A 14,605-nucleotide genomic window follows, 5' to 3' on the forward strand; every position below is an offset into this window, starting at 1 on the left:
GAGTGAACTAGCCTTCTCTGTTTCAAGTAGACTTCCAACTTTTTTAGACAATAATATTTATTCAATATTTTTATAGTAATATAAATATTAAATATTAAAATAATTCTACATATATTTTGTACACCTTCTATTGCAATTTGTTCTATTTTATATTGTGTCTTTTGACTTTGCACTGTATTTATCATATATATACAAAATAGGCAAGACAAAATCCTTGTATGTGCAAACCTCCTTGGTAATAAAACTATATCTGATATCTGAGTAATACATAATCATGTTGGCTACATCATGAATACTTGTGTAGATAAGCATGGAAGGGACATCAATTACACCAGCATATATAATTCATGTTTCTTTTAAATATTGGTGACTTGTTTTCATACTTACAGTGTTCACGGTTTATGGTATGAATCTTAACACTTAATCAGCAACACTTCTCATCACTGATGAAATGTTTTTGTTAATATAACAATTTCAACTTTAAAAAAAAACTTTATGTTTACAAATGATTATTATTATACATATTTATAGACCATACATCATAAATGTCATACATCAGTTTATTCGCTAAACTTTCTCTCTGGAGTAAATTAATCTCAATGAACACACGCTATACTTGCTACCATTCTGAAACGTTTAACTGACAATGAGGAGAATAAAACAATGACCATGCAGTATAATCCTGTTCATTTACAGTATTCTTTTCACCTAGAGGATTTATAACACCATGATAGCTGTAATAGAGGCTTATGTTCTAAAATGACATGCTGCTGTTCAGTAGAGAGGGACACTAGTCAGAGAGGAGCTCTTGAGTTTGAAAGTGGCCCTCCTGCACCTCCTGCCTCAGGATATGACTTTCTGACATCAGTGTTTGACCTGAGAAACTGGTCTCAGGTCTGCCAGGCTGAACTTTTTCCGGCTTCTCAATTAGCTGTCTGACAGGCTCTTGTCAAGCTATAAGCTTTACCTGGATACGTGAGCCAACGCCTCTCTGCCTAGAGACGGCAGCTGAAGCCCTCGTCTTCACTCCATAAAGCTCTCTGAACTTTGCTGCTAAGTAAAACGAGCATTCCTAATGCTTTCAACATAAAAATAGATCTTAAGATCGTCCCGCAGCCGGATAATGATTTTGGTCTGCTTTCTGTCTTTCTTCAGAGGGTTCTCCAGGGGTTCGTTTATCGCCAGAGGGGCTGGATTGCCCATGTCCCTTTCTAAAGCTCCATTGTCAGCTTGTGGATCAACCCTAGATTTCGGGCCTGACTCTTGGCAGCCTGCCAGGCATCTCTTTGCACCCACTCTGCAGAGATAGGGCACTTGTGAATTGAGCTTGGAGTATATCTGCCTTGTGTGGCTCCCCTCAGTTTTCTTGAAGCTCAGCCAGATCGTGTGTTGTGTGTGTGTGTGTGTGAGCTGACACACTATTTCTAAAATTGTTTTAATAAATAATAAATAACTGAAATATGGAATTTGGGGGAAAAGGGTTTCTGACTGGCTGCCACTTTGGTAAACACCCACTCACTTCACAGTGGGTCTTATTCAATTAGGAAAATACTTTGTCTGGTTTTAGTCTGGTTTTAGTTGATTTTTAGGAACTATAAACAATACTGTCCCAACTGTCCCAGTGAGAGCAGACACACTTTGAACTCCTTTGCTAGCCTCCAACAAAAACTCAGCCAGCTAACACTAGCATCAACTGATGGGCCAGAATATAAGATATCCATCGGTATGGTTTTTTTCTATTCGGCATAAAAACAGTGTGGTAGAAGAAAACTAACAAAAGAGATGTACTAACACGCTGTAGATTTCAAAACTGTGAATAAAATGTGAGGAATAGTCAGACGGTTGAAAGTGAAGAGGGCGTGGCTGAGTATGACCATGGTGAATGACATGCGCATATTTGCTTTCTAACTTGCTAAAATAGACATTTTCCTAACAGTCTCCCTGTCCCGACTGACCCCACAATCCTTCACCTATTCATTAGTTATACACATTTGATTAACTTTTTAGCATTTGAGGTTAAAGCAGCAATGAGCAGCAACAAAGTTCAATGGATGAATAATGAACATAAGAAACTAAAAGAAATAAAAAAGACATATGAGTTCTGATGTGTTCATTGAAAGAATTAAAATACAAAGCTCTTCTGTTGTTGAATGAATGAAACACATCGCTGCAATTCACATACATAAAACCAGCTCACCTGTCCGATCTGTCCCTGACCATAGCCCTCACTGCACCAGCTTGTGTCCTCTTACCTCTTTCAAGTCGGCCAATAATGATAGATGTCAGGAGCCCCTTTTGCAGTGCTGTCACCTCAAACACATGAGATTTCTGCCACACATGCCACAAGATGTTAGATTTGCTGTGATACACATTGAGTAAGGTTAGAGTTACCCAGATGTAAAGTGACCGACTTACTCCTGGGATATATACAAGCCGTAAATATTTGTTGTTAGCACAGTAATATAACTGTATTCTCAACAGTTTATTATCTTATAAGCTGTGTACAGTGTGTTACTGTCCACTTTCAATGAATTCTGGGAAAATATTACTGTAAGCCAAAACCAGCCATCTTCCATGTTCCAATGAGAGACTGTCCCTGATTATTAACATCAGAGCTAATGAAATCTTCCTTTTGAGTTTCACTCAAGAAGGTTTAATAGAGAAGGCTAGGTTTAGTCTTTAGTCTAATATTATCACCTATTCTAAAAGTTGTGTATTTGAACATTTCTAAAGTGCACCATGGTGTCCTACTAGATTCTTCCATTTACATTCAGACACTACATCTATTGCTTAGACTGGTTTGACCAGTTGGAAGCCCCTTTCACTGAAAAAAAAAAGTTATAGCAAAGTTTACAAACTGATACTGTCAAATTACATAAAATAATCTTTCCACAAAATGGCATGCCATAAACTGCAAAAATACAGAGCAGATAAATCCATACCGGCACATACGCTGTTAAAGTTGTGCAGACATTAAAATTATTCAAAAGAATCTAATATGGAAAGTGCTGATTGAGTAATTGATAAATGATGTCATCACGTTGTTCCTCCAGCAGAGTGCACTATAGCCCAGTCCCAGTCGGCCTGGTAGGAAAACACCTAGAAGCAATGACTGGGGGAGGGCAAATTATTTTAGTGTGTCTTAGGCAGCAACTTTGCTTTTCTCACAGAAAGATCCACTGTGACACACTGTGTGAACAGGTATGTTCTTGACTTAATCCTGGGTAAAAATAATGTTCTTCAACTACCCCCCCCCCCCCCGAAAAATAAAAATAAAAATCAACAACAAACAGGAAAGCCATTTATTTACTTTACTAAATGAAACAGTCATGTTCTTGTAGAGGTGAGGGACAGACTGTATTGCTGACTACAACAGGTGTTGGTGGTGGATCCTCTTCCTCAGCCGGCTCATGCATGTCCCAAGAAGTAATGCAGAATCGACTTGTCAATGATGACGCAGTGTTGCAACATTTGTGAGGGGAAGGAGGAAGTGGAGGATCAAATCTGTGTGTTGTTAGTGTCCCATCATTTTCTCTGCACCATTTAACACACCAACACAGTGCAGCGCATCTTTAATAGAACTCTTGATCACTTCTAAAAATGTATTTTGAAATATATTTCATGAATTAAAGGCTAAAAAGTATTTGTAAAGTTTGTAATACAAAACCAACAAAACAATCACACCTGATTTTGTCGAGGCTCTATAGTGTCTTTGAAAATATTGCTTTAAAAATATATATAGGAAACGTTCACATGACTTTAGAAACACAATACATTTTGATAATAAATGTAAAGGTTATAATGCTTTAGATTTGGTTGTCTTTAGACTTTGGATGACAGCATAGTGCACTCATTGGCTTGAGGGGGGCAACAAGGAGGGTCACCATAGTAGCTCCACAACCACACAGTGCATATCATCCACCCCCAGATCCATGTGGGGCTCTGGAGTAGCAGGACCTCAAGTACCAGCCAAGGAGAATGGATGGAGGGACCCCAATGAAAAACACCACAGCTGCTGTTCTGACGACAATGGCCCATGTTCCCATTTGTTCCTCTTTAGTGACGGTCTTTGTCGGCTACAAGCGGGAAAAAGAGATGAAAGAAACAAGATTCAAGTTAGACTAACAGTGTGTATGGATACATTGTTGAGTTCAAGTTATGATAAGGCACAGTATATGCATGGTATACATTGCACCTGTCAAGATGGCAGTCTCATGGAGGTTCGTGAAATAGTCACGAAATGCAGACATTAGTTTGTGTCCAGGGACCCGAATTGTCTGGTTTTGTTTTGTTTCTCTCAGCAAGAAAATAATGCCAATGGAAAGTCAATTAGGAGCGTTATGCATCCACATGACGAAGCAACAGTCGGAGCAAGTGATGGATAGATAATATCCAATAAAGACAACTAAGGACGGGTGTGGGGGGGGTTGGACTAGTGCAACAAGCCAGACTGTCATCCAGGAGTCGGGTGTTCGACACCGCGTTCTGGAGTCATGGTCATGGTTTGTTGGTTTTGTTGTTGAAACCTAACTGTTCGTGGTGTTCGTGCTTAACCTTAAGCCCAACCCTGATGTTTACTACTAGGCCTGGATTTACTCAAGTAGCCTAGAGTAGTTAAGTATAATTTGCATGAAATTTCCCTTTCTGTGACTTTGTACTAGCTTACAGTTTTGTCAGCGACTGTTATATAAGACGTTGATAAAACATCCACATTTAGATTCATATTTCACCGGGTTCTGCAATATTTGCTTTCAACTGAGAAATTTGGATGTGATTTCTTAGTTAGGCTCTAAAATGACAATATATATATATATATATATATATATATTTATATATGCAGCAGTATATAACGTTGTTTAACTTTGCTCCACCTTTACACCACCAGTGATGTACACATGAATGCATTATAATGCAATAATATACTAGGCTACTTTATTCTGGCCGTTCTGCATCAGTGCTTTGTGTTGATACTATTATACATTAGACATTTGAATGCAGGGCTTTTATAGTGTTATATATGATTGTAATATAGTATTTATATACTGTGGTACTACTTTTACCTCAGTAAAACACCTGTACCATACTTCTTCCCCCACTTCCTGACGGTGCAGTCTACTTACAGTGCGCGTTGGACGGGTACCCGTCGGATCGGGTTTTTTCCTTGTGACCCTCAACTTAGCAGCTGCGGGTTCACCCCACTGCTCTCGCGCGCCGTTTACGTGGGCAGAGCAAAAGTAATCACCTTGATCCTCCGACAGAACCTGATTGAAAATGAGCGAGTAGTCGCCTAGTTTCCTATCGGGTGACAGAGACAGTTTCCCATCCAAACCTGGAGCGTATTTGATTCCTCCGGAGGACAAATTCAGCTCCAGCAGCGTCTTTTGGCCCTTTTCCCATCGTATAGTGTCCACATGTTGACTGCTAATGTAGCACATGAGTTTGGCCGAATCCCCCTCGTAGACTGATGCTTCAAAGCCTATGACCACATAGAGGTGAATGGGTTCATCGCGGCTGCCGCATCCCAACATATACAGTCCCTTGTCGGTGTAAACGGTGCGGTTTAAGGCAAACGACGCGCGCCGATTCACCCGGTCCTTGTAGTCCCCGGCCGGGATCCAAACACCTTGCTCTCGACGAGCCACCGGGGAGGTGCTGTGTCCTCCGACCCGGTCAATTTTGGCCGGCTCACCTGTCGGACAGTTTTCAGTCACAAACGTAACCGGGTCCCCCAAAATCACGTGCACACATTTTCCACAAGTGGCAAAAAGTGAGAGAATTATTGCCACGACCATCGGAATCACTGCCATCTTCATAACGTCTAACGTCATAAGCGCAGTAAAGTAGTGTTGTTACGAGATGTGCCGACGCTTCGAAGCGTGTGTAAAGGCTGGTGTGACAATTGCGAGATGAGAGGGCGGGGTTAGTGTGCGGAGTGAGCACGTGTGTGGTGGTGGTGGGAGGAGGGGGGAGGGAGAAGACTTCCCTCAGTTTTGTTGAAGCTCATCAGAACGTGTTTTGTGTGTGTGTGTGTGTGTGTGTGTGTGTGTGTGTGTGTGTGTGTGTGTGTGTGTAGATTTGAAAACAGAATAGTGAAGAGGTGAAAGTGAAGAGGTGAAAGTGAAGAGGTGAAAGTGAAGAGTATGACCATGGTGAATGACGCATATTTGCTTTCTAACTTGCTGAAAAAGACATTGTCCTAACTGTCTCCCTGTCCCGACTGACCCTACAATCAGTGAGACCATTCTTTGGAAGTTGCACATTTGATTTTCTGACGTTAGATAACCTGGGCTGAAGGCCGATGTTAGCTAAACTTATATGTTATTTAATGGAGCCTTGAGTTTAGTTGAGTTAGCATGGGCAGCCTTTTTGATCTTATTTTACATGCTTGTCTGTTCTCTTTCGTCACAAGGCGGGTGCTGAGCCATATTGTGGGAACAAGACATCTTCAGGATTCCAACCGGTGGCACAGTCTGTCCATTACTGCTAACATACCCGGGTCCATGATTGAAATATGGCCCACTAAAATGACTGGCTTTATTTAAAACAGATCTGTTTATATTGTTCTAATGCTGTAATATTGTTAACCTTTATTTAATCTGCTTTATTATTATTACTTTATTGTTCAAATTTCACAATAAATATTCAGCTTGTTAAGTCTTCAGTTGTCATTTTTCTTATTTTACATCAACAGCTAACAATATTATACTGTAATAAATACAGCAGTATATACTGTAGGTTTTACAATAGCTAGCACTGTAAAATAAATAAAAAATACAGAGCAATTCATAAATGATGTCATTACTGTTAGCAGATGTAAATTGCTCAGTGATTCTGGCGTGTATACCCAGTGCTAACCCGGATATAATTACGGAGGAATAAAACACAGTGGGGCATCAGTTCAGCTCAAGTGGAACTATTTTCCAAAATAAAACTTTATCGACACATGTCAAACTCAGCACCTCTTATTGGCTGCTCTCCTTGTCCATCACACAGTACATCAACTTCATCAAGCCTGCACATATGACAATACAAACAGATATCTTTCACAGTTGTCCTCGTGTATGTTAACACCCCCACTTGTTCTCACATTGTTATCTTCAAAACAAACAAAAACAAAACATAAAGGTTTTCCCCCTTTGTATCATGTACATTTTCACATACATGGTTAATCCCCAAACATAAACTTTGCAAACTTAATCAACTTAAACTTTGTTGCAGGTTTTGTCATCACGTCTGCAACGATCTGGTCTGTTGGACAATAGTTCAAACTTATTCTCCCATCATTCACAGTTGACCGTATGAAATGATACTTGATATCAACATGCTTACACCTCTGTCTTCTTACAGGGTTCTTTGCTAACGCTATTGTACCTTGGTTATCCTCATAAACCGTAGGTGGTGCGTACTGACGTCCGTCAATGACCTCTAGTTGAACTAGGTAAATACACTCCCGTGTGGTTGCAGCTAACGCCATATACTCTGCCTCACAAGTGGACAGTGCAACAGTGGACTGCTTTTTGGATTTCCATGAACTCAAAGGACCATACTCATTTAGGCTTGCACAGTAACCTGTTGTACTACGTCTGTCACTTACATCAGCCGCCCAATCTGCATCACTGTATGCATGTAGCCCGCGTTTCTCATCGTCACATTTTCTGTAACACAACTCTTTGTCAATTGTGCCTTTCAGATATCTCAGTACATGTTTTACAGTAGTCCAATGCTCTTCTGTTGGCTCAGTAAAGTACTGTGACAGTTTACTTACCGCAAAGCTCAGATCAGGTCTTGTACATGTAGTCCGATAGATTAGGCTGCCTACTGCCTCTCTGTATTTTCTGACATCATTCATCATTTCTGAATCATCAGTGAAAATGTTTCAGTTTACCCAGGTCTTTCTTCTTGAATTTTGCTGTGAGCATCCCCTGCACAACCTTCAGTGCATTTTCATCATTGGCAGCACTGATCAAGTCATCAACCCATATTATCAGGATCACTTTCTCATTTTCTGTTTCTCTGGTGTAAACACAATGATCGGCTGGATTTTGCACAAAGCCGTTTTCAATCAGATACTCGTGCAACGTCTTGTCCCAATTACAGCCTGATTGTTTTAGTCCATATAATGACTTTCCTAGCTTAGACACCAACTTTTCATCTGTGCTAGATTTCACCTCAAAACCTTCTGGTTGTATCATGTAAATCTCGCAATCTGTTGCTGCATGTAGGTAGCAGTTTTGACATCCATCTGATGAAAATCAGGTTTTCCTGCACTGCTTTCTGCATCAATACCCTGATACTGGTCAGGTCAGCAGAAAATGTCTCCTCGTAGTCTACACCCATCTTTTGGTCGTATCCTTTGGCTACATATCGTGTCTCGTATTTGTCAGATCCATCAACATTGTTCTTAATTACATATTTAATTAACCATCTACCCCCCCCCACTGCTTTCTTACCCTCAGGCAAGTTGGTTAGGGTAAATGTGTCATTTTCTCTCAGCGATTGCATTTCTTCCCAAAAATGTCCGCAACCCATAAGTGGGTCACGGGCCTTTGCCTGAAAAAAAAAAATTTGATTTTTATTTTGAAGGGAATTATTCCAGCATCTACGGTACTCGTTCAGCGGTGCAGGAAAAACACCGACCAATGCGTTGTGAATCAAATCACGTGATGCAGCTCAGCCAATCTAATATGGGTATTCTGACAAGTTTCCTGACTTGAGTGAGATGTACACACACCATGACTCACAGGGGAGAGACGAGGATATACAGGGGTAAATAGCAGAGCGGAACTGGTCAAGCTTGAATGTTAAAGGTTCAATCATAGAACAATCTCCGAAAGAGGAAAATGGCCAGAGAGACCAGAGCCATAGACTCTGACTGGACAAACGGTGAACTCTTCCCACATCAATTTCTCTTGTTAGAAGATGAGAAAAATATAATACTGTGGCTTTTTCGCTTCACCCTAAATGAACTGAGTTTAAAGCTGCAGGACAATTCAGTGAAAATACTTTATTCTAAAATGAATTCTGTTACGTAATTTATTCTGTAATCCAGACATTATTTTACTTGAAATGAGAAGAACATTTATTTATGTATTTTCTATGTAATATTTATAATCCATCCAGATCAATTTGAAAAATAAGAATAATAATTGTTAAAATATAGTTGTGTACTTTCTTTATTTGATTTGACAGTTGTTTACTACGCAGAGACATTACTACTACTAGACTTCTTGAATATATATATATATATATATATATATATATATATATATATATATAATTTGGGTCACGGCTTGTCATTAAGGGGTGATGGTGGGTCCTGCAGCCAGACCAGTTGAGAACCACTGGCCTAGGCTCATAGTTAGTTTCATCCGTCTGTGCTTGGCTATTCACCTCAGGCACAGTTACTGGAACCTGGCCCTGAGTATGTCCTGGACTCACATCAGTATTTTGTCTGGACTTGCTAGTCCTACTCTACATCTCAAAGTCATCCTCGTCAGGTGGCATGTCAGTTTGTGTCTGCTGCTCTGCAACTGTTTTGGTCACAAACTTCACCAATCTGTGCTTCTGCACTTTCCCTTTGTCAGGATAGTAGAATATAGCTGGGTTATTCTTGTCGTACCCAACAAAGATTCCCTTCTCACAACCTGTGTCCAGTTTTCTCTTGTCCTATTTATAGGCATAACACAATGACCCAAACTTTTGCATCTTGGAAAGGTTAGCCGTCTTTCTGTCAGCGTTAAGTAAGGTGTACGTCTGTTTTGTGCGATTGTTAAAGCATCTGTCCCTCATTACCGCTGCTGTCTGCACTGCATAGGTCCATAACTCCTTTGGCAACTCGCTCTCTATTAGCGTACAACTAGCCATGCATGTCAAACAAGTTTGCGCCAATTTCACTCAGCTGTACCATTCTGGTGCGGTGAGTATGGTACTGAGGTCTATTATGTCTAATCCCATTTCTGCTCAGTAGTGCCTGGTAATTCTTTCCCATGAATTATTTCCCATTGTCAGACCCGATACATTTAATTTTCCCATACGGGGTTGTATCAGCAAGGAACTTCTCTGTTGCGGTTACTGTGTCACTCTTATTTTTCAGAAAGTACACAAACACTGCACTGGAATAATCATCAGTGAATGATAAGGCAAACCTATACCCGTCTCTGGACACTGGGTCTATTGGTCCCGCTACATCTGTGTGTACCAACTCTAGAGCTGCTGTGGCTCTTTCATCAGGCTCCCTGTTCCTAGTTTGGATAAACTTTCCCTGAGTGCACACTTCGCAATGAAGGGCAGGTCTATCTGTTTTACCCCTGATTGTCATACCATCAACAACACTCTGTAACTCATTGTGATGTATTGCCGAGGCGGACGCACATCTAGCGTTAGTTACTTTATTCGGCCATGGAAAATTCTTAAGTCTGTACTGCGCATGCGCGCTACAGTTACTATGAAAGGACCGTGTTCACTGAGGTCCAAAAAGCATTTGTACTCATTTCAACCATATAACTTAATGTGATTAATATACCACATTATTCCCTCTTTTAACTGGGAACAACAACTTAAGCATTCTTAACTGAACAACAGTTTCCTGATACTTTTAACAAAAACAAAATATGGCCTAAGTTAAACACAATATTTGACATCTTCCGACATTCCCTTATGTACAAGGTATGTGTGTTCAGGTTGTCTGTCCGAGTATAAGCTAAAGGATACAGTCCGCTGGGGTATACGGTCTTATGGCATATATCGCTTTGGTGGTTTAGTCACTCAGTTTGAGTGCCTCAGAGCCACTGGTTCGGGCTCCAGAAGCTCGGGTGTCTGCATGTTAGCGTCGACAACTTCCTGAGAAGTGCTGCAGTCTTCACCATCACCAAGTTCAGCCTGTGATTCAGTGACATCTAAACCAGGTTCAGCAATGGCTCGAGCTCGCAGCTGGTCTCCATGATGTCTGTGTACTGTGTCGAAGTCTTGCTCTCTGACTTCATAGGAAACAGGGCCTGTCTGTCTCACAATCAACCCTGGAATCCACTTGTGAAGGGCGTCGTCCGCATTAAAGAGCCGGTCTGCAGCAGTGTAGTCATGGTGTTCTTTTTGCCGATACTGTTTCTTACGTACCGTCTCCTTGGTACAACAAGGCTTTAGGAAATCCAACCTTGTCCGGATATGTCTGTGAAGAAACAGATCAGCCGGGGACTGTCCAGTAGTGCAGTTAGGCGTAGTCCGATATTGTAGCAGGAACAGTGATATCTTGTCCTCAATGTTCAGTGAAGTGTGAGCACGCTTTTTCATACCTGCCTTGAACGTCTGAACATCTCTCTCTGTCAGACCATTTGTTGCTGCATGTCCTGGTGCACTTGTGGTGTGCAGAATTCCATTCTGCTTGGCAAAAGTCTGGAACTCGTCTGATGTGAATGTGGTCGTATTGTCTGTCAGAATTTGTTCAGGCAGACCGTAAGAGGCAAACAGTCTCCTGAGCCTGGTGATTGTTGCTTAAGAGGTGATCTGTGACATACGAAACGCTTCCAACCACTTTGTATGTGAATCCACCACAACCATGAACATGTGGTTCAGGAACGGTCCAGCAAAGTCTATGTGTAGTCTCTTCCAGGACTCACCCGGGAACTCCCAGGAGTATAGTGGAACCCCTGGCGTGGCATCTTTTGATCCAACTGGCATGTCTCACATTCCTTGCAAATCTGTTCCACTTCCAAGTCAAGGTTAATATAATATCAGCATAATTACAGTGCCTTAGAATCTCATGCCATGTCTGCATATCAAAACACCCCTTACATTGGTCATCACATTGTTTGTAGGTATAGTCTGTTGTAGCCTACTCATGAATGTGGAATTTTGTACCGTCTCTGTTTTGTAGGACGTCTTTCCCTTGCTTGAAGATTACTGTCGCTCCGCTGGCAGTAGCTGCTTTAACGCCCGTCTCAGCGTTGTGTTGTGGCGTTGACCTCTACTGTCGATCAAGCGAACCTCCGCGTCTCCTCTGTGCTCCGCGACTCCGTTGCACCTCGTGCCATCAGCCAACTCCACGCAGTGTGTCTCGGCCTGGAACTCGTCGTCGAACTTCTTGAACTTTGCTATATCCGTGATTAAGTGTGAAGTTGCCCCTGTGTCCACCATCAGACCACACTCATTGACACCACGCCCTGGCTGGATCTCCTCGTCCCCGGTCGCTTATCCGGAATGCATACTCTTTGCTGCTCACCTCCTCGTTAACCTTTTGCGCTTCGTCCCGCCGCTGTTTCCGTCTGCGAGTTGCGTCCCGATGTGTGTTGCTTTTACACCGGCTACACCACTGCTTGCGTTGACACGCTCTGGCTTTGTGTCCTCTGAGGCCACATCTGAAGCACACCATGTCCACACTCTCGGCTCCGCGGTCACTTGCACTTGCCACAGCGGGTCTGACACTTTGTTGCGCTCGCGCCTTCATGACGTTGTCGTCGGACGTTGTTACATGCATCTTCTCGGTGTCCTCGTAGCTCCGTTGTTTAGTTTTAAATTCGGCAAAACGCATTGCCACCTCACTTTGCGTGACATGAACAGCAAACAGTTTAAATCAGGGGTGGGCAATTATTTTTCCAAAGGGGCCACATGAAAAACGGGGACTGTTGTGGAGGACCGGACCAATAGACTGAACTCAATCCTGCTCTATAGATATTATTCCACCTCTTTATAAAAAGCAGTAAATTGTATGGTTTTGATAAGCTGTGAGTGGTAAGAGTAAATATTATGATCAGTGGTGCAATGTAACTAAGTATATTTGCTTAAGTACTGTACTTATGTAGAAACTTTACTTGAGTATTTCTATTTTATTCAACTTTGTACTTCCACTCCACTACACCTCAGAGGGAAATATTGTACTTTTTACTCCACTACATTTGTCTGGCAGCTTTAGTTACTAGTTACTTTACACATTACACTTTTTCAAACCCTTCCTAACTACACAAACAACAACAGTGTATAAAGGAGTTCAAATGAGCTCCACCTGAAACATCTGCAGCAGGAATAATGATCCAAACAAATATACATTTGTAATATCCATATATAGTAAAACACTGACAGGGAACATGTTTTTGCAAAATTAGTACTTTTATCACTAGAACTATTACTATACAAATGACCTCTTTCTGTTTTTCAGTTCAGTGCGAGAAATCTAGTCTTTGTTGGGCTTGAACGAGTTCACTGAAATCAGGCTGAATGTCTGAGGTAGAGATGTGAAGGACAGCTGACAGGTGATCGTCAGTGAGAGAGGATCTGTATCTGGATTTGTTAAACTTCATCACAGAGAATGTTTGTTCACTGTAGGTAGATCCAAAGAGAACCAACATCTTCTGAGCATGCCTCCTCATGTGTGGAAAGTTCTCCTCTTTGAGAGAAGAATACAAATCCAGCATACTGATTTAAAGTGCTCTGCCAGTACTGCATCAGACTGCAGGTCAATGAGTTGCAGCTGAACATCACTGGGAGCATTATCCACAATACACGTGAAGGGAGAAGAAATCATGTGCATTTCACGCTCAACTGTTTTAAAGTCTTGAAATGGCCTTGAAAATGGATGAGTACTTGTGGAGGTGTTCAACTGATAGTGTGTCTTCTTTCAGGGTGTGCAGGTGGGTGAGAGTGTTACCCTCTATCTGGCTTGAAAGAAACTGCAACTTTGTCTTGAAAGCCTTCACCAGGCTGTACATGTCATGTGCAAATAGGCCCTTGCCTTGCAGTTTGGTATTTAGATCATTCATTAGTGCAGTCACATCAACAGCAAATGCTAAATCTGTCATTCAGTTTACATCCGAGAGCTCTGAAATGTTCTTGCCTTTCATCTCACAAAACTCCAGAATCTCTGCTCCCAGGTCCCGTACTCTTCAAGCACTTTGCCCAGGCTGAGCCACCTGACAGCTGTGTTCAGTCTCATGCTCCTCCAAGAGTGCATCAAACCTGATGGGACACTAACAACACACAGATTTGAAGATTAGTTGAAGAATGTTATTTTTGACCATGTATTAAGTCAAGAACATACCTGTTGACACAGTGGTTGTCATATTTATTGCAGTGGATACACACTAAAGACACACTAAAACACTAAAATAATTTGCCCTCCCCCACATATTGCTTCTAGGTGTTATCCTGCCCATACCAGGCTGGGAGGGACTGTACTGTACAGTGCACTCTGCTGGAGGAACAATGTAATTGTTAACATACATGAGGAAATGTGTTCTCAATTGTGAAGCTATCTGTTTGTATTGTCATATGTGCAGGCTTGATAGAGTTTATGCAGGTACTGTGTGATGGACAAAGAGAACAGCCAATAAGAGGTGCTGAGGTTGTCATGTGTCAATAAAGTTTTATTTTGGAAAACAGTTCCACTGAGCAGAACTGATGCCCCACTGTGTTTTATTCCTCCGTAATTATATTCGGGTTAGCACTGGGTATACACGCCAGAATCACTGAGCAATTTACATCTGCTAACAATTACCTTCTTGTAGTGTATTGATGAGGTGGACACAGCGTTAGTTCACTTTATTTGGCAATGATACCTTTTTGTCATTACTGCTCATGCGCGTTACAAAATCTAGAACCACCATATAACATTATCGTG

The sequence above is a fragment of the Pholis gunnellus genome (assembly GCF_910591455.1).
Source record: "Pholis gunnellus genome assembly, chromosome: 12".
Classification (NCBI taxonomy): Eukaryota; Metazoa; Chordata; class Actinopteri; order Perciformes; family Pholidae; genus Pholis; species Pholis gunnellus.